The following is a 21,524-nucleotide window of genomic DNA, read 5'->3' on the forward strand; positions in this document are numbered from 1 at the left end:
TCCGCCACAAAGATCCACACAGAGGGCCGTTGGGAAAGTATGTCCTTCCAGCCCCCAATTCGTGAATCAACCGCGGGTACTCAACGAGCCGACCCGACTTTAGTCACAACATATATCATGTGTAATAGGTATAGTATATACCCGTGATCAACACCCGACGTGATCACGGCCCGATAGTATAGCATGGAAGACAAACAAGAATGTCAGGCCACTGATGATAAACTAGCATCCTATACTAAGCATTTAGGATTGCAGATAAGGTATCAACAGTTGTAGCAGCAATGATAGGCTATGCAGCAGAATAGGTTTAACGGAAAGCAGTAACATGCTACACTACTCTAATGCAAGCAGTAGAGATAAGAGTAGGCGATATCTGGTGATCAAGGGGGGGGGGCTTGCCTAGTTGCTCTGGAAAGAGAGAGGGGTCGTCAACACCGTAGTCGTACTGGGTAGCAGCGGCGTCGGTCTCGGTTTCTAGCGAGAGAAGAGGGGGGGAAGAAACAATAAATATTAAGCAAACAGATGCATAGCGATTCATGACATTACAAGTAGCGGTGCTAGGGGTGCCCTAACGCGGTAAGAGGTGGTACCGATGAAGGGGGGAAACATCCGGGAAAATATCCCCGGTGTTTCATGTTTTCGGACAGATGAACCGGAGGGGGAAAGTTGTGTGTTCGCTATGCTTGGGTGTCACATCCCTAGCTTCTGGTGCTGCCTGGTGTTTGCATCATGTTTAAATTTTGAAAACTTGAACTGAGGAAATTTGGAAGCCTCAAAACCCTAAATAAAAGAAGGGCAAAAACCCTAAAATCTCATTCATTGCTCCAAAATGCTCTTCTTAAATGTTTGATAATTTTGGCAAAGGGTTCTGGTCCCAACCAAAATATTGAACATTTTTAAGGACTTAATTTTGGGACTTTGAATTTAAATCATTAGATATTTGAATTTGAATTATATTCATATAATTAGAATATAATTTCAATACCCCTGAAATATTTTATGAGCTTTTGGAAAAGTCCATCTAGCAAAATAAAAATATTCAGAGGAGTTTTTGGCATTGTTTGAATTATTTTAAATTCAAAACAATGGCAAAAGATATTAATAAAAGAAAACAGAACAGAAATATAAAAAAGGAGAGAAGCACAACAACTTACCTGACGCTTACCTGAGGCCCACTCACCTGGCCCCGAAGCAGCTGCGTGCCCGGCGCGCAGGCGAGCCGCGCCAGCTCCTCCCTGCCTGCCTGGCTACCTCCTCGTCGCCCTGGAACACCCCGGACGATGCCACGCAGCTCCGACCGCTCTCTCACTCTCTCCCGAACTCTTCCCCCTCTTCTGCTCCCTCTCCCTCTCGAGCCGAAAGCAGCCGCAGCCGCGTCACCGTAACGCCGCGGCCACCGTCTCCCCCTCGACCCCTCGTTGTGACTGCAAGCTCCGTCTCGACGTCCCCGACCTCCTTGACAAGCCACGACGTCACGGACGCGCTGCAACGCCGCCATCACCACCGTCTTCATCGCCATGGCCGGAGATCGCCGCCGCTCGATTCGCAGCAACGAGGACGCCCCCGAGCTCACCAACCCCTTCGTTCGATCCGCTGTGAGCTGCTGCGTCGATCCCCTCCCTCCCCTGGCACTTTTTCTCCCGCTAACGCCAATATCCACCGGAGCGGAGAGCTCACCGCCGCCGTGGTTCCTTGCCGTCGTGGCCAGGGCCACCGCAGCCCGCATCTAAGCGCACCACCGTGCTCGGTGAACCCCCGGGAGCACGTAGCACCTGCCAGTTTACTCCCTAGTGCCCCGTAGCATCGACCCCGTCCACACCCGAACTCCGCCCGCCGCCATGAGCTCGACTCCGGCGAGCTCAATCCACCCCAACCCCTCCCATTTGGCTCTCTGGATGCGCAAGAGCGAGGGCTATGCCCTGGTGCCCTCAGCGCGCCAATCCGACGCCCCTAGCACAAGTCCGGCGTGCCCCCGCCGTGTTCTGTGGTCGCCGTCGGCTGGTCTCCGACGTGCTGACGTGGCGCCGTCGTTAGGGGCTAATGACCCTGCTAATTAACCCATGTGTCACTGACAGGTGGGCCCAGAGCCCTGCTAATTTTAGCTTAGTACTAATTAACTTTTAGCTAACCCACTAAGTCATTGACGTGTGGACCCGCCCCTGTTAGTTATTAGTTAGGATTAGTTAGTGCTAATTAACCTAGATTAGTACTTAACCTAACACTAACTAATTCGGTTAGTTAGTAGTGTCACTGACCAGTGGACCCCACTGGTCAGGTTTGACCTGCAGTAGCGCCTGTTGACTTGCTGACGTCACAGTGACGCAATGCTTACGCAATAAATCATTTACTGGATTTATTATTATTCAGGAAATTTCAGAAAATGCCTAAAACTTCTAAAATTCATAGAAATTCAACCATAACTCCAAATTAAATAATTTATATATGAAAAATTATCAGAAAAATTCAAGGAATCCATCTGTACCATTTTCATGCATGTTTGAACAATGTTTGTCCTCTGTTTTGGACAAAACAAATAAAGGGCATTTAAATAATCATATATGGAGTTGGAGTTTGAATCATGTATTCAAACCAACTTCATTTAAATCATAGCTAGGTGCATTAGCCCAAAACACATTCATATTGCCATGTCATAGCATGCATCATATTGTGCATTGCATTGATCGTGTTTCTTCTGTGTTTGCCGGTGTTGTTCCCCCTCGGTAGACGTTGTACCAATGATGTGATCGTTGACACTGATGAAGACTCAATGTTATCTTCAGAAGTGCCAGGCAAGCAAAACCCCCTTGTTCATTCCGATAAAATCCCACTCTCTCGCTCCTGCTCTCTTTTACTGCATTAGGACAACAACGATTCATCTGTTACTTGCTGCGGTAGTTGAACCCCTTTACCCTCTGCATGACCTGTCATTGCCACAGTAAATAGATGAAACCCACTAACATGAGTAGGAGTTGTTTGAGCCCTGTTGTGCCTACTCATTCATGCTTGTTTGTCATGCCTGCTACTGCTTAGAGTTGAGTCAGGTCTGATTCATCAGGAATGAATCGGAGGTGTATAAACATGTCCTACCATTGAGAGCTCAGTGTGTGAACACGATTTGGTAAAGGTAGCGGTGAGAGGCCATGTAGGAGTACATGGTGGGTTGTCTCATTGCAGCCGTCCTCAGGAACTGAGTTCTGTGTTTGTGATCCATGATCAGTTACTACCACATATTGAGCTCCGGGCGCTCCAAGCTCTCTCAACTTATTAATCAAGTTGATCTCTGTCCAGGAGTTGCAACTAGTTTCTGGTGTTTGTAGGTAGTGTTAGTAGTCTACCAAGTGGCACCCGGTACAGGTGGGCTTGGGACAGACTAGGCATAGTGGCACGGTGTACCAAGCGTAGATCCACCCGTCGAGGTGGGCTTGGGAACCCTGCACACATCGTTTGGGGCCGTGAGCGACACCCCGGCCGGATCTCCTTGCGGATGGAACCCGAATAGGCGATAAACCTGGACTAGAGACTTGTTCGGTTAGTCAGGTCGTGGCCGACTCCCTCGCCCGGCTTCCGCTTGAAGGTTGCCGAGGTACATGACGTGTACAGGGCGATAAGTGGCGAAAGCGTGTGTGAAGAAGTACACCCCTGCAGGGTTATCATTATCTATTCGAATAGCCGGATTCCTCAGATATGGAAACTTGGACCCCTTGCATAGTTCATAGACAAGTGAAAGTGGATACTCTAAAATACGCAAGATAAGCGTGAGTGCTATGGATGGCGTTCTCGTAGGGAGACGGGAGCGGATCCATAGTGGTGTATTGATATGGTGAATATGTGGACTCGTGTGCGCCACCTCAAAAGAGTTACTTGCAGTCGTAGTTCAGGATAGCCACAGAGTCAAAGCTGGCTTGCTGCAGTTAAACCCCACCATCCCCTTTGTTGATAATGATGCATATGCAGATAGTTCTGATGTAAGTCTTGCTGGGTACATTTGTACTCACGTTTGCCTATTTTATGTTTTTGCAGAGAGACTTCGGTCTCGCTAGTAGTTCCGCGTGGACTTCGACGTTTAGCTTGTTACCTCAGCTACGATCTTGTGCCCTCGGCAGGATCTAGTAGATAGTCAGGCTTCTCAGCCTTTTTCTTTTATAGATGTCTGTACTCAGACATGATAGCTTCCGCTTGTGCCTTGACTTGTATGCTCTGATTGTTGGGTCATGAGACCCATGTTTGTAATGTCTCGCTCCTCGGAGCCTATTGATAAATTACTTGAGTCGTGGAGTCATTTTGTGATGTCATGTTGTATTGCACATATCGAGCATATTGTGTGTATGTTATTGAAATGCTTGGTATGTGTGGGATCTGACTATCTAGTTGTTTATCTTTAGTAGCCTCTCTTACCGGGAAATGTCTCCTAGTGTTACCGCTGAGCCATGGTAGCTTGCTACTGCTCTGGAACACTTAGGCTGGCCGGCATGTGTCCTTCTTCGTTCCTGTGTCTGTCCCTTCGGGGCAATGTCACGCTTTGAGTACCGGAGTCCTGTTAGCCCGCTACAGCCCGGTTTACCGGAGTCCTGCTAGCCCAGTGCTACAGCCCGGACCCACTTGCTGATGACCGACACGTTCGAAGCTGGGTCATGGATGCCTGTCCCTGTAAGTCTGTGCCACTTTGGGTTTACGACTAGTCATGTCAGCCCGGGCTCCTTATCATATGGATGCTAGCGACACTATCATATACGTGAGCCAAAAGGCGCAAACGGTCCCGGGCAAAGGTAAGGCGACACCCGTGGGGATACCGTGCGTGAGGCCGCAAAGTGATATGAGGTGTTACCGGCTAGATCGATGTGACATCGAGTCGGGGTCCTGACAGTGTTGGTATAGAGGCCATGTAGGAGTACATGGTGGGTTGTCTCATTGAAGCCGTCCTCAGGAACTGAGTTCTGTGTTTGTGATCCATGATTCAGCTACTACCATACATTGGGCCCTGAAATATGACCCCGCTCGACTTCTTATTCACCCTAGTCCTCTGTCCAGGAGTTGCAAGTAGTTTCTGGTGTTTGTAGCTTACTGGAGGCCGTGGACAGCGCTGACCGTAGGGGTGGGCTGTGATGCGGTAGGTACGTGGCACGGTGTACCGGATGCCCGTTTGGTATCTCGGGAACCCTGTTCACATCGTTTGGGGCTGTGAGCGAAACTCCGGCCGGATCTCCTCATGGATGGAACCCGAATAGGCGATAAACCTGGACTAGAGACTTGAGTGTTTAGGTAGGTCGTGGTCTACACCCACGTCGGCTTTCGCTTGAAGTCTGCCGAGCACATGACGTGTGCAGACGCTAAGTGGTGGAAACATGTATGAAGAAGTACACCCCTGCAGGGTTAACATCATCTATTCGAATAGCCGTGTCCGCGGAAAAGGACTTCTGGGTTGCTTATATCAGTTCATAGACAAGTGAAAGTGGATACTCTAAAATACGCAAGATAAGCGTGAGTGCTATGGATGGCGTTCTCGTAGGGAGACGGGAGCGGATCCATAGTGGTGTATTGATATGGTGAATATGTGGACTCGTGTGCGCCACCCCAAAAGAGTTACTTGCAGTCGTAGTTCAGGATAGCCACCGAGTCAAAGCTGGCTTGCTGCAGTTAAACCCCACCATCCCCTTTGTTGATAATGATGCATATGTAGTTAGTTCTGATGTAAGTCTTGCTGGGTACATTTGTACTCACGTTTGCCTATTTTATGTTTTTGCAGAGAGACTTCAGTCTCACTAGTAGTTCCGCTTGGACTTCGATGTTTAGCTTGTTACCTCAGCTACGATCTTGTGCCCTCGGCAGGATCTGGTAGATAGTCAGGCCTTTCAGCCTTTTCATTTATAGTTGTCTGTACTCAGACATGTTAAGCTTCCGCATGTGCTTTGACTTGTATGCTCTGATTGTTGGGTCATGAGACCCATGTTTGTAATATCTCGCTCCTCGGAGCCTATTGAATAAATACTTGAGTTGTAGAGTCATGTTGTGATGCCATGTTGTATTTGCACATATCGAGCATATTGTGTGTATGTTATTGAAATGCTTGGTATGTGTGGGATCTGACTATCTAGTTGTTTATCCTTAGTAGCCTCTCTTACCGGGAAATGTCTCCTAGTGTTTCCACTGAGCCATGGTAGCTTGCTACTGCTCCGGAACACTTAGGCTGGCCGGCATGTGTCCTTCTTCGTTCCTGTGTCTGTCCCTTCGGGGAAATGTCACGCGATGAATACTGGAGTCCTGTTAGCCCGCTACAGCCCGGTTCACCGGAGTCCTGCTAGCCCAGTGCTACAGCCTGGATTCACTCGCTGATGACCGACACGTTCGATGTTGGGTCATGGATGCATGTCCCTGTAAGTTAGTGCCACTTTGGGTTCACGACTAGCCATGTCAGCCCGGGTTCTTTGTCATATGGATGCTAGCGACACTATCATATACGTGAGCCAAAAGGCGCAAACGGTGCCGGGCCAGGTAAGGTGGCACCCGTGGGAATACCGTGCGTGAGGCCGCAAGGTGATATGATGTGTTACATGCTAGATCGGTGTGACTTAGGATCGGGGTCCTGACAGCTTTGGTATCAAAGCTTGACTGCCTGTAGGATTACCAAGCCAAACTGGTCGAAGTTGAGTCTAGAAATTCTTTAGTTATATAAGGGAATTGATTGTGGGATGGAACGTAAGGCTCTTTTACTCCTTTACCTCATGCCCTTCTGATCTGAGTCATCTTATCTTTCCTAAGGGGTTAAGAACTAGGTCTTCTCTTCTTTCTATCAGGATCACGTGTTACTAATCAGTAGACTTATAAGATTGTTGGACTTAAGCCTCGTCTCAGTTCCTATTACTTCCGTATGTTAATTGTTGATCTCGAGACCTTGATATCATGCTTTTGAGTGGTTATGCCACCATTTTTGTGAATGTCTCAAATCTTTTCTGAGCATTTACAGTCGTTATGCTGTCCGAGTCATCCCAGGTTTCTAAACAATCTGATGCATTTGCAAAATCCTTTCCCTCTGGTTTCGATGTTCCTTTATGCCAGCTCAATCACACTAATTGTTGAGTTGAGGTATTCTATTGCCTTGACATTTATGTTGGAGTTCCTATTATGACCCTAAGTGCTTAGGGGATCATCTAGTGATCTAGCCATGATTTGTGTTCCCCGTGTGATGATTCTGGCCTTTATTCTCGAAAGCATTCTGTGATGCTACTTAGGAGTAGGTATTCTATTCCTGGGTTTTGAACCCGTGATTCACTCTACTTACTTCATGTTGATAGTGTTTGCTAGTTCCTTTAGGATATTAGTAACTTTGCATTAGTCCTCGAAGTTCGTGGTATTTCCTTCTTCCAAATACTATGAACCACTTATGGCAGAAGTTTGTTGGATCAAAAGATCACAACCAGAGTGCTTTTGATGGGTTCTCCATTCCACATTGTGAATCTGCATGTCCTTCCTTTCAGCATGGGTTATCCGGAAGAAATATGCTGAATTCGTTCGGCATACTAATCCATGTATCCACAACTCAGGAAATTGTATGTTCCCTTGAGTTGCTCTCTTTAGTCGTATCCCGACCATCCTCTATCAGTTGACAACCAAGAGTATATGTGCATTTGTGTTCATCGATGCCCTATTATCTCTGTGGTCTGTTAAGCCATTCCATTCTGGAATGACTAGGAGAAACAAACTCCAGTGCCTCATCCATATCTAGGATTGGGTCAAAGTAGTTGTATTCTGCAGATCAAAATGCCAATTCAGCTTTGTTTTGTTCTACCTTGGAGTGTTACCCCCTTTATGTCAGAATTATCATGAGAACTGCACCAACTCTCATGACTTCTTGACATAGTGATACTTCTCACCATCATCATTCATTCCTCAGTCCTCGTGTTATTGTAACCGGAATGCCGACAAGTGAATTGTGATGTGTGAAATCAATACTCCGAGCAACTCGTTGCTGGGTAGCTAATGGACAACATCCTCATTCTTAACGTGTTGGTTATTGAATCACCATTCTAAGATAGATTGTGCTACCTAGTCCTTATTTCCTGGTGCACTCTTTGATTGATGAGTTAGGATTTTGTCAAGTCCTCGCTCATTTGATCATATCATCTTGCTCTGAAAAGCAAGATTGTTCTCGAGCTTAGTAACATATCGGTGGTTCGTGATTTTCCGTATATCTTCTCGGAAGTATTACCAGGTTGTCACCTGACTGTTATGTTGAGCTCGTGATCAAGTTGGTTTATCCTGTAAACCACCCCTTCTCCAAGAATCTGTGTGGGATACCCCTGAGCTAGTTGGCTAAGCTGAACAACAACTTGGAGAGTTGGAAGATGGAAGCTTGCCCGACTTAGTTCATGTTAAGGGATATCTTTTTGTGTGTGTGTGTTGAAGAAAGATGATATCTTCATCAATTGGTCCTTGTGATCAATTGTTGGATCTATTATCTTACCCAAACCTTTGATTGGGTATGGGCTATCGTCAAATCAAATCAGAACCAACGATATTCGTAATGTTGTCTTACTCGTGGTTGTTCCTCGAGCATACACCATTATATCTTTTGGGTCTGACCAATACTACCACCGTGTTCACATGATGGTGGAAGTCTAGTGATATGGAAATTCCGATGAGTTGTTGTTGAGCCCATCAGCAAGATATTTAACCTCTCCATGATTATGTTGAACATCCATCTAGTATTGGAAACTTTTGTAAACATTACCTTCGTGTTCCATTCATGTGGTATATGTTCGGAGGAAAGAAGTGACTTTCTTTAATTCACATGCACTTGGTGTAAGTTGCCGCCATGGATCCGAGAAAGATTGTTTTTGTTTCTTTTGGAATCATCCCAAGTCAGTCATGCATGTGTGAAGTATACATTGGATTGTGAGATTAGCTACCTCCATTCTATATGTGTCCCTAGCACACCAAGCCACTGATTGATTTGTTCAAGGAGAAGAAGCTCCTTCCTAAGAGTATACCTTATGCAAGGACTTCGATATCCTCGATGATGGTTTCCCACCGGAACTTGGTAGTGTTTTATTGTAAGACTACCATGGGATAATGATTGTCTGGGACAACGTGTTCACATGTTTGTAGCAGAACCAGCTCATGTTTTGGAGCTTGCTATCTTAGTTCATTTCCCAAGAATCTCGCAACGTCATCTCGTCGATTTGTGTTGCAAACTTTCATTTTTCTTCCTAGACTCGATGGGTCTGGAATATCCTGACACCAACCAGATCTGAATCTCAGGCAGATATGATGGTTGGAACATTTCCCCAAGAACTATAATATTGGTTCCTCGATAACTGGTAAAGTGGATGTCGTGGCCAGCACCACCCAGCCGAAAGACCTATTATTGTAGTATCTTGATTGAAGAAGTTGGCCACCTCCCCATAAGGATTTCGTAGGATTTACCTCCGTAACTGTTCCTTATGGATTCTATTGCTCCCGAAGTCCGACCTTTTACCTGATGTTCTAGTTATCAAACCATATCTATGAATGGGATACACTAGCACATCAAGGAGAACATTAGAAGCGGAGTGCTAAATGTCTCTTGGTCGATCATCCAGATTTTGATCCCTTGGCCTCGCTAAGGTGAAATCTGAGAAGGTGTTATCTTTCTTTGCATCTGCATCGTCCATCGTTGTTCATCATGGTAGTATGTTGTGTTGCCAGGATCCTTGACACGGATGTTGGTAAAACCTTGATGATTATGGAAATGCTCAAGTTCTTGAGAGCACGCACAAGCGCTAGGTGTTATCTTCGGCACTAACTGGGTTTTCTCTCAGCATTCCTCGGTTATGTTATAACTTTTCAAACAGTGGATTCACTCTCTATTGTTGGGTTCTTCCCCAGTTACCAGAATCATTCCCAGCATTTGCATTTTGTTCCCAGCTTGCACTGCCAATGTGCCATTCTACCATGGGTCCCTTCCATTTCCGGTGGTAAGCAAAATCATCTATGACATTGTCTTCAACAAGGTAATCCACATCATCCATTCTGGTCCGAGTATGCCATTCTACCGAACCCCTCCAAACGATCGCTCGAGATTTTCCTTAGGCTGTTATAAAGAGTTTCAATGATCTCTGAATCAAAGGTAATTCTTTTTGCCACTTAAGGTAATAATCTACGAATCACCCTCCTCCAGGATGTTCCGCTGTGGCATCATGGCAACTCAACTCCTCGCTACGTTGACAACCGTTCACCACCCTTTTAAGCGTGGAATTGTTGTCTACCTAGTGAACCTTCGACATCTGTTCCACTCCATTCATTTGGACGAATGTTTCGTGTCTCAGCTCGAGAGAGGTTGCTATGTCTCATTCCGTGAGTAATCCTGAGTTGTTCGATCTTCGAGAAGATCGACCCTTCTAGAGTCTCCTTCTTCTCTCCATGTCATGTTGGCAGGATTTCTCAGAGCAAGACTTCAAGATAAAGATGGTGATTGAATCAACGTTCATTTGACGTGCAACCTGGATCGTGAAGATTATACTAGTTTGCGTTTCCCCTTCATCTTACCCTATGCTTGAATCTCGAGACGAGATTCTTGTTTAGTGGGGGTGAGTTGTCACATCCCTAGCTTCTGGTGCTGCCTGGTGTTTGCATCATGTTTAAATTTTGAAAACTTGAACTGAGGAAATTTGGAAGCCTCAAAACCCTAAATAAAAGAAGGGCAAAAACCCTAAAATCTCATTCATTGCTCCAAAATGCTCTTCTTAAATGTTTGATAATTTTGGCAAAGGGTTCTGGTCCCAACCAAAATATTGAACATTTTTAAGGACTTAATTTTGGGACTTTGAATTTAAATCATTAGATATTTGAATTTGAATTATATTCATATAATTAGAATATAATTTCAAATACCCCTGAAATATTTTATGAGCTTTTGGAAAAGTCCATCTAGCAAAATAAAAATATTCAGAGGAGTTTTTGGCATTGTTTGAATTATTTTAAATTCAAAACAATGGCAAAAGATATTAATAAAAGAAAACAGAACAGAAATATAAAAAAAGGAGAGAAGCCCAGCAACTTACCTGACGCTTACCTGAGGCCCACTCACCTGGTGGCCTAGCAGAACCGGCCCAGCCCACCACTGCAGCCCCTCCGTCGTCTTCCTCCCCTCGCCCCAAAGCACTGCGTGCCCGGCGCGCAGGCGAGCCGCGCCAGCTCCTCCCTGCCTGCCTGGCTACCTCCTCGTCGCCCTGGAACGCCCCGGACGACGCCACGCAGCTCCGACCGCTCTCTCACTCTCTCCCGAACTGTTCCCCCTCTTCTGCTCCCTCTCCCTCTCGAGCCGAGCGCAGCCGCAGCCGCGTCACCGTAACGCCGCGGCCACCGTCTCCCCCTCGACCCCTCGCTGTGACCGCGAGCTCCGTCTCGACGTCCCCGACCTCCTCGACAAGCCACGACATCACGGACGTGCTGCAACGCCGCCATCACCACCATCTTCATCGCCATGGCCGGAGATCGCCGCCGCTCGATTCGCAGCAACGAGGACGCCCCCGAGCTCACCAACCCCTTCGTTCGATCCGCTATGAGCTGCTGCGTCGATCCCCTCCCTCCCCTGGCACTTTTTCTCCCGCTAACGCCAATATCCACCGGAGCGGAGAGCTCACCGCCGCCGTGGTTCCTTGCCGTCGTGGCCAGGGCCACCGCAGCCCGCATCTAAGCGCACCACCGTGCTCGGTGAACCCCCGGGAGCACGTAGCACCTGCCAGTTTACTCCCTAGTGCCCCGTAGCATCGACCCCATCCACACCCGAACTCCGGCCGCCGCCATGAGCTCGACTCCGGCGAGCTCAATCCACCCCAACCCCTCCCATTTGGCTCTCTGGATGCGCAAGAGCGAGGGCTATGCCCTGGTGCCCTCAGCGCGCCAATCCGACGCCCCTAGCACAAGTCCGGCGTGCCCCCGCCGTGTTCTGTGGTCGCCATCGGCTGGTCTCCAACGTGCTGATGTGGCGCCGTCGTTAGGGGCTAATGACCCTGCTAATTAACCCATGTGTCACTGACAGGTGGGCCCAGAGCCCTGCTAATTTTAGCTTAGTACTAATTAACTTTTAGCTAACCCACTAAGTCACTGACGTGTGGACCCGCCCCTGTTAGTTATTAGTTAGGATTAGTTAGTGCTAATTAACCTAGATTAGTACTTAACCTAACACTAACTAATTCAGTTAGTTAGTAGTGTCAATGACCAGTGGACCCCACTGGTCAGGTTTGACCTGCAGTAGCGCCTGTTGACTTGCTGACGTCACAGTGACGCAATGCTTACGCAATAAATCATTTACTGGATTTATTATTATTCAGGAAATTTCAGGAAATGCCTAAAACTTCTAAAATTCATAGAAATTCAACCGTAACTCCAAATTAAATAAGTTATATATGAAAAATTATCAGAAAAATTCAAGGAATCCATCTGTACCATTTTCATGCATGTTTGAACAATGTTTGTCCTCTGTTTAGGACAAAACAAATAAAGGGCATTTAAATAATCATATATGGAGTTGGAGTTTGAATCATGTATTCAAACCAACTTCATTTAAATCATAGCTAGGTGCATTAGCCCAAAACACATTCATATTGCCATGTCATAGCATGCATCATATTGTGCATTGCATTGATCGTGTTTCTTCTGTGTTTGCCGGTGTTGTTCCCCCTCGGTAGACGCTGTACCGATGATGTGATCGTTGACACTGATGAAGACTCAATGTTATCTTCAGAAGTGCCAGGCAAGCAAAACCCCCTTGTTCATTCCGATAAAATCCCACTCTCTCGCTCCTGCTCTCTTTTACTGCATTAGGACAACAACGATTCATCTGTTACTTGCTGCGGTAGTTGAACCCCTTTACCCTCTGCATGACATGTCATTGCCACAGTAAATAGATGAAACCCACTAGCATGAGTAGGAGTTGTTTGAGCCCTGTTGTGCCTACTCATTCATGCTTGTTTGTCATGTCTGCTACTGCTTAGAGTTGAGTCAGGTCTGATTCATCGGGAATGAATCGGAGGTGTATAAACATGTCCTACCATTGAGAGCTAAGTGTGTGAACACGATTTGGTAAAGGTAGTGGTGAGAGGCCATGTAGGAGTACATGGTGGGTTGTCTCATTACAGCCGTCCTCAGGAACTGAGTTCTGTGTTTGTGATCCATGATCAGTTACTACCACACATTGAGCTCCGGTCGCTCCAAGCTCTCTCGACTTATTAATCAACTTGATCTCTGTCCAGGAGTTGCAACTAGTTTCTGGTGTTTGTAGGTAGTGTTAGTAGTCTACCAAGTGGCACCCGGTACAGGTGGGCTTGGGACAGACTAGGCATAGTGGCACGGTGTACCAAGCGTAGATCCACCCGTCGAGGTGGGCTTGGGAACCCTGCACACATCGTTTGGGGCCGTGAGCGACACCCCGGCCGGATCTCCTTGCGGATGGAACCCGAATAGGCGATAAACCTGGACTAGAGACTTGTTCGGTTAGTCAGGTCGTGGCCGACTCCCTCGCCCAGCTTCCGCTTGAAGGTTGCCGAGGTACATGACGTGTACAGGGCGATAAGTGGCGAAAGCGTGTGTGAAGAAGTACACCCCTGCAGGGTTATCATTATCTATTCGAATAGCCGGATTCCTCGGATATGGAAACTTGGACCCCTTGCATAGTTCATAGACAAGTGAAAGTGGATACTCTAAAATACGCAAGATAAGCGTGAGTGCTATGGATGGCGTTCTCGTAGGGAGACGGGAGCGGATCCATAGTGGTGTATTGATATGGTGAATATGTGGACTCGTGTGCGCCACCTCAAAAGAGTCGCTTGCAGTCGTAGTTAGGATAGCCACCGAATCAAAGCTGGCTTGCTGCAGTTAAACCCCACCACCCCTTTGTTGATAACGATGCATATGTAGTTAGTTCTGATGTAAGTCTTGCTGGGTACATTTGTACTCACGTTTGCCTATTTTATGTTTTTGCAGAGAGACTTCAGTCTCACTAGTAGTTCCGCTTGGACTTCGACGTTTAGCTTGATACCTCAGCTACGATCTTGTGCCCTCGGCAGGATCTGGTAGATAGTCAGGCTTCTCAGCCTTTTTCATTTATAGATGTCTGTACTCAGACATGATAGCTTCCGCTTGTGCTTTGATTTGTATGCTCTGATTGTTGGGTCATGAGACCCCTGTTTGTAATATCTCGCTCCTCGGAGCCTATTGAATAAGTACTTGTGTCGTAGAGTCATGTTGTGATGCTTCGTTGTATTTGCACATATCGAGCATATTGTGTGAATGATTGAAATGCTTGGTATGTGTGGGATCTGACTATCTAGTTGTTTATCTTTAGTAGCCTCTCTTACCGGGAAATGTCTCCTAGTGTTACCGCTGAGCCATGGTAGCTTGCTACTGCTCTGGAACACTTAGGCTGGCCGGCATGTGTCCTTCTTCGTTCCTGTGTCTGTCCCTTCGGGGAAATGTCACGCTTTGAGTACCGGAGTCATGTTAGCCCGCTACAGCCCGGTTTACCGGAGTCCTGCTAGCCCAGTGCTACAGCCCGGACCCACTTGCTGATGACCGACACGTTCGAAGCTGGGTCATGGATGCCTGTCCCTGTAAGTCTGTGCCACTTTGGGTTTACGACTAGTCATGTCAGCCCGGGCTCCTTATCATATGGATGCTAGCGACACTATCATATACGTGAGCCAAAAGGCGCAAACGGTCCCGGGCAAAGGTAAGGCGACACCCGTGGGGATACCGTGCGTGAGGCCGCAAAGTGATATGAGGTGTTACCGGCTAGATCGATGTGACATCGAGTCGGGGTCCTGACAGTGTTGGTATAGAGGCCATGTAGGAGTACATGGTGGGTTGTCTCATTGAAGCCGTCCTCAGGAACTGAGTTCTGTGTTTGTGATCCATGATTCAGCTACTACCATACATTGGGCCCTGAAATATGACCCCGCTCGACTTCTTATTCACCCTAGTCCTCTGTCCAGGAGTTGCAAGTAGTTTCTGGTGTTTGTAGCTTACTGGAGGCCGTGGACAGCGCTGACCGTAGGGGTGGGCTGTGATGCGGTAGGTACGTGGCACGGTGTACCGGATGCCCGTTTGGTATCTCGGGAACCCTGTTCACATCGTTTGGGGCTGTGAGCGAAACTCCGGCCGGATCTCCTCATGGATGGAACCCGAATAGGCGATAAACCTGGACTAGAGACTTGAGTGTTTAGGTAGGTCGTGGTCTACACCCACGTCGGCTTTCGCTTGAAGTCTGCCGAGCACATGACGTGTGCAGACGCTAAGTGGTGGAAACATGTATGAAGAAGTACACCCCTGCAGGGTTAACATCATCTATTCGAATAGCCGTGTCCGCGGAAAAGGACTTCTGGGTTGCTTATATCAGTTCATAGACAAGTGAAAGTGGATACTCTAAAATACGCAAGATAAGCGTGAGTGCTATGGATGGCGTTCTCGTAGGGAGACGGGAGCGGATCCATAGTGGTGTATTGATATGGTGAATATGTGGACTCGTGTGCGCCACCCCAAAAGAGTTACTTGCAGTCGTAGTTCAGGATAGCCACCGAGTCAAAGCTGGCTTGCTGCAGTTAAACCCCACCATCCCCTTTGTTGATAATGATGCATATGTAGTTAGTTCTGATGTAAGTCTTGCTGGGTACATTTGTACTCACGTTTGCCTATTTTATGTTTTTGCAGAGAGACTTCAGTCTCACTAGTAGTTCCGCTTGGACTTCGATGTTTAGCTTGTTACCTCAGCTACGATCTTGTGCCCTCGGCAGGATCTGGTAGATAGTCAGGCCTTTCAGCCTTTTCATTTATAGTTGTCTGTACTCAGACATGTTAAGCTTCCGCATGTGCTTTGACTTGTATGCTCTGATTGTTGGGTCATGAGACCCATGTTTGTAATATCTCGCTCCTCGGAGCCTATTGAATAAATACTTGAGTTGTAGAGTCATGTTGTGATGCCATGTTGTATTTGCACATATCGAGCATATTGTGTGTATGTTATTGAAATGCTTGGTATGTGTGGGATCTGACTATCTAGTTGTTTATCCTTAGTAGCCTCTCTTACCGGGAAATGTCTCCTAGTGTTTCCACTGAGCCATGGTAGCTTGCTACTGCTCCGGAACACTTAGGCTGGCCGGCATGTGTCCTTCTTCGTTCCTGTGTCTATCCCTTCGGGGAAATGTCACGCGATGAATACCAGAGTCCTGTTAGCCCGCTACAGCCCGGTTCACCGGAGTCCTGCTAGCCCAGTGCTACAGCCTGGATTCACTCGCTGATGACCGACACGTTCGATGCTGGGTCATGGATGCCTGTCCCTGTAAGTTAGTGCCACTTTGGGTTCACGACTAGCCATGTCAGCCCGGGTTCTTTGTCATATGGATGCTAGCGACACTATCATATACGTGAGCCAAAAGGCGCAAACGGTCCCGGGCCAGGTAAGGTGGCACCCGTGGGAATACCGTGCGTGAGGCCGCAAGGTGATATGATGTGTTACATGCTAGATCGGTGTGACTTAGGATCGGGGTCCTGACATTGGGATGCGTGGCGGACGAACGGTCTGCGTATCCGGATTCATCTCGTTGTTTTGATCAACTTTCATGTACAAAGTTTTTGCATCTGAGCTACGGTTTATTTTATATTAATTTTAAAAGATTTAAATCATTTTTAGAATTATCATAATTAATTTAATTGGGAAATGCCATTATGATGCCAGCATGACATCAGGGTGATGTCAGCAGTCAACAGTCAGTTGACTTGGTCAGACTGACGCGTGGGTCCCACTGTCATTGTCTAACGCGTAGGTTTAATAGTTAGTTAACAAAATTAATTAAGTTAAGTAATTTATTTATTTATTTATTTATTTAATAATATATTTTTTAAATTAATTAAAAAAATTATATTTTTAATAAACGTTCTAGTCCGCGGGCCTGATGTCTACTACACAACCTTCTTCTTGTAGACGTTGTTGGGCCTCCAAGTGCAGAGGTTTGTAGGACAGTAGCAAATTTCCCTCAAGTGGATGACCTAAGGTTTATCAATCCGTAGGAGGCATAGGATGAAGATGGTCTCTCTCAAGAAACCCTACAACCAAATAACAAAGAGTCTCTTGTGTCCCCAACACACCCAATACAATGGTAAATTGTATAGGTGCACTAGTTCGGCGAAGAGATGGTTATACAAGTACAATATGGATAGTAGATAATAGTTTTTGTAATCTGAAAATATAAAAACAGCAAGGTAACTAATGATAAAAGTGAGCATAAACGGTATTGCAATGATAGCAAACAATGCCTAGGGTTCATACTTTCGCTAGTGTAAGTTCCCTCAACAATAATAACATAACTAGATCATATAACTATCCCTCAACATGCAACAAAGAGTCACTCTAAAGTCACTAATAGCGGAGAACAAACGAAGAGATTATGGTAGGGTACGAAACCACCTCAAAGTTATTCTTTCCAATCAATCCGTTGGGCTATTCCTATAAGTGTCACAAACAACCCTAGAGATCGTACTAGAATAACACCTTAAGACACAAATCAACCAAAACCCTAATGTCACCTAGATACTCCAATGTCACCTCAGGTATCCGTGGGTATGATTATACGATATGCATCACACAATCTCAGATTGATCTATTCACCCAACACATAGAACCTCAAAGAGTGCCCCAAAGTTTCTACCGGAGAATCACGACGAAAACATGTGCCAACACCTTAAAGACTCAATCCGGTAATATAACTTCAAAGGGGAAACTCAATCCATTACAAGAGAGTAGAGGGGGAAGAAACATCATAGGATCCAAATATAATAGCAAAGCTCGCGATACATCAAGATCGTATCATCTCAAGAACATGAGAGAGAGAGAGAGATCAAACACATAGCTACTGGTACATACCCTCAGCCCCGAGGGAGAACTACTCCCTCCTCGTCATGGAGAGCACCGGGATGATGAAGATGGCCACCAGAGAGGGATTTCCCCCTCTGACAGGGTGCCAGAATGGGTCTAGATTGGCTTTCGGTGGCTATGGAGGCTTCTGGCGGCGGAACTCCCAATCTATTGTGCTCCCCGATGTTTTTAGGGTATATGGAGATATATAGGCGGAAGAAGTACGTCAGGGAGGCCCACGAGGGTGGAGGGCGCGCCCCCTACCTCGTGGCTCCCTCGTTTCTTTCCTGACGTGCACTCCAAGTCCATCAGGTTGTTTTCCTTCCAAAAATAAGTTCCGTGAATTTTCAGGTCAATTGGACTCCGTTTGATTTTCCTTTTCTGCGATACTCTAAAACAAGGTAAAAACAGAAACTGGCACTGGGCTCTGGGTTAATAGGTTAGTCCCAAAAATGATATAGAAGTGTATGATAAAGCCCATAAACATCCAAAACAGTAGATAATATAGCATGGAGCAATCAAAAATTATAGTTACGTTGGAGACGTATCAGCATCCCCAAGCTTAATTCCTGCTCGTCCTCGAGTAGGTAAATGATAAAAACAGAATTTTTGATGCGGAGTGCTACTTGGCATAATTTCAATGTAATTCTTCTTAATTGTGGCATGAATATTTAGATCCAAAAGATTCAAGATAAAAGTTCATATTGACATAAAAATAATAATACTTCAAGCATACAACTAAGCAATTATGTCCCCTCGAAATAACATGGCCAAAGAAAGTTCATCCCAACAAAATCATATAGTTTAGTCATGCTCCATCTTCGTCACACAAGAATGCTCTCATCATGCACAACCCCGATGACAAGCCAAGCAATTGTTTCATACTTTGGTAATCTCAAACCTATAAACTTTCACGCAATACATGAGCGCGAGCCATGGACATAGCACTATGGGTGGAATGGAATATAATGAGGGGGGTTATGTGGAGAAGACAAAAAGGAGAAAGTCTCACATCAATGAGGCTAATCAATGGGCTATGGAGATGCCCATCAATTGATGTCGATGCAAGGAGTAGGGATTGCCATGCAACGGATGCACTAGAGCTATAAATGTATGAAAGCTCAACAAAAGAAACTAAGTGGGTGTGCATCCAACTTGCTTGGTCACGAAGACCTAGGGCACTTGAGGAGGCCCATTGTTGGAATATACAAACCAAGTTCTATAATGAAAAATTCCCACTAGTATATGAAAGTGATAACATGAGAAACTCTCTACTATGAAGATCATGGTGCTACTTTGAAGCACAAGTGTGGCAAAGGATAGTAACATTGTCCCTTCTCTCTTTTTCTCTCATTTTTTGGGCCTTTTCTTTTTTTATGGCCTTTCTCTTTTTTTGGGCCTTCTCTTTTTTTATGGCCTTTCTATTTTTTTGGGCCTTCTCTTTTTTATGGCCTTTCTCTTCTTTTATTCCTCACTTGGGACAATGCTCTAGAAAATGATGATCATCACACTTCTATTTATTTACAACTCAATGATACAACTCGATACTAGAACAAAGTATGACTCTATATGAATGCCTCCGGTGGTGTACCGGGATATGCAATGAACCAAGAGTGACATGTATGAAATAATTATGAACGGTGGCTTTGCCACAAATACTATGTCAACTACATGATCATGCTAAGCAATATGACAAAGATGAACATGTCATGATAAACGGAATGGTGGAAAGTTGCATGGCAATATATCTCGGAATGGCTATGGAAATGCCATAATAGGTAGGTATGGTGGCTGTTTTGAGGAAGATATAAGGAGGTTTATGTGTGAAAGAGCGTATCATATCACGGGGTTTGGATGCACCGACGAAGTTTGCACCAACTCTCAATGTGAGAAAGGGCAATGCACGGTACCAAAGAGGCTAGCAAGGATGGAAGGGTGAGAGTGCGTATAATCCATGGACTCAACATTAGTCATAAAGAACTCACATACTTATTGCAAAAATCTACAAGTTATCAAAAACCTCGGCACTACGCGCATGCTCCTAGGGGGATAGATTGGTAGGAAAAGACCATCGCTCGTCCCCGACCTCCACTCATAAGGAAGACAATCAAATAACACCTCATGTTTCAAATTTGTTACATAACATTTACCATACGTGCATGCTACGGGACTTGCAAACTTCAACACAAGCATTTCTCAAATTCACAACTACTCAACTAGCACGACTTTGATATTATTACCTCCATATCTCAAAACAATCATCAAGCATCAAACTTCTCTTAGTATTCAAAACACTCATAAGAAAATTTTAGTAATCTTGAATACCTAGCATATTAGGATTTTAAGAAAATTACCATGCTATTTAAGACTCTCAAAATAATATAAGTGAAGCATGAGAGTTCATCTATTTCTGTAAAATAAAACAACCACCGTGCTCTAAAAGGATATAAGTGAAGCACTAGAGCAAATAACAAACTACTCCGAAAGATATAAGTGAAGATCAATGAGTAGTCGAATAATTATGAAACTATGTGAAGACTCTCTAACATTTAATAATTTCAGATCTTGGCATTTTATTCAAACAGCAAGCAAAACAAAATAAAATGACATCTAAGAATAGCAAACATCATGTGAAGAAGCAAAAACTTAGGATCAACCGATACTAACTGATAGTTGTTGAAGAAGAAATGTGGGATGCCAACCGGGGCATCCCCAAGCTTAGATGCTTGAGACTTCTTGAAATATTATCTTGGGATGCCTTGGGCATCCCCAAGCTTGAGCTTTTGTGTCTCCTTAATTCCTCTCATATCACGGTCTCCCTAAATCTCAAAAGCTTCATTCACACAAAACTCAACAAGGACTCGTGAGATAAGTTAGTATAAACCATTGCCAAAACCTTATCGTACTCTACTGTAGAAAATCACTAAAATTATTATTCAACATTGCATACTAAATTCCTCTGCATATTTAATAGTCCTATCCTCAAATAGAATCATTAAAGAAGCAAACATATGCAAACAATGCAAGCATAACAGCAATCTTCCTAAACAGGACAGTCTGTAAAGAATGCAGCTAGATCCATACTTCCATAACTCCAAAAATTATGAAAGAAAATTCCAACTGTAGTAATTTTGTCAGAGCTTAATATGCAAAAGGTTTCAACATTTTATCACATTCTGACTTTTCTAGGGAATTATTGCAACAGCGGTAAACTTTCTGTTTTCAAACAACAACATGTGGAATTCTAAAATAGGCATCGTAAAGGCTATCAATTCCACTTTTATTGAAATAAAAGATGCAAAACATTATTCTAAATAAAAGCAAGCAAATCCTACCAAAATAAATTGACGCTCCAAGCAAAAAACATATCATGTGGTGAATAAAAATATAGCTCCAAGTAAAGTTACCGATGAACGAAGACGAAAGAGCAAGCTTAGGCTCTTGGATATCCTTGAATATTACCTTGGGGTGCCTTGGGCATACCCAAGCTTAGGCTCTTTCCACTCCTTATTCCATAGTCCATCGAATCCTTACCCAAAACTTGAAAACTTCACAACACAAAACTTAACAGAAAACTCGTAAGCTCCGTTAGTATAAGAAAACAAATCACCATCATAAGGTACTGTAATGAACTCATTCTTTA

This window comes from Triticum dicoccoides, chromosome 6A, assembly GCF_002162155.2.
Source record: "Triticum dicoccoides isolate Atlit2015 ecotype Zavitan chromosome 6A, WEW_v2.0, whole genome shotgun sequence".
Taxonomy (NCBI): domain Eukaryota; kingdom Viridiplantae; phylum Streptophyta; class Magnoliopsida; order Poales; family Poaceae; genus Triticum; species Triticum dicoccoides.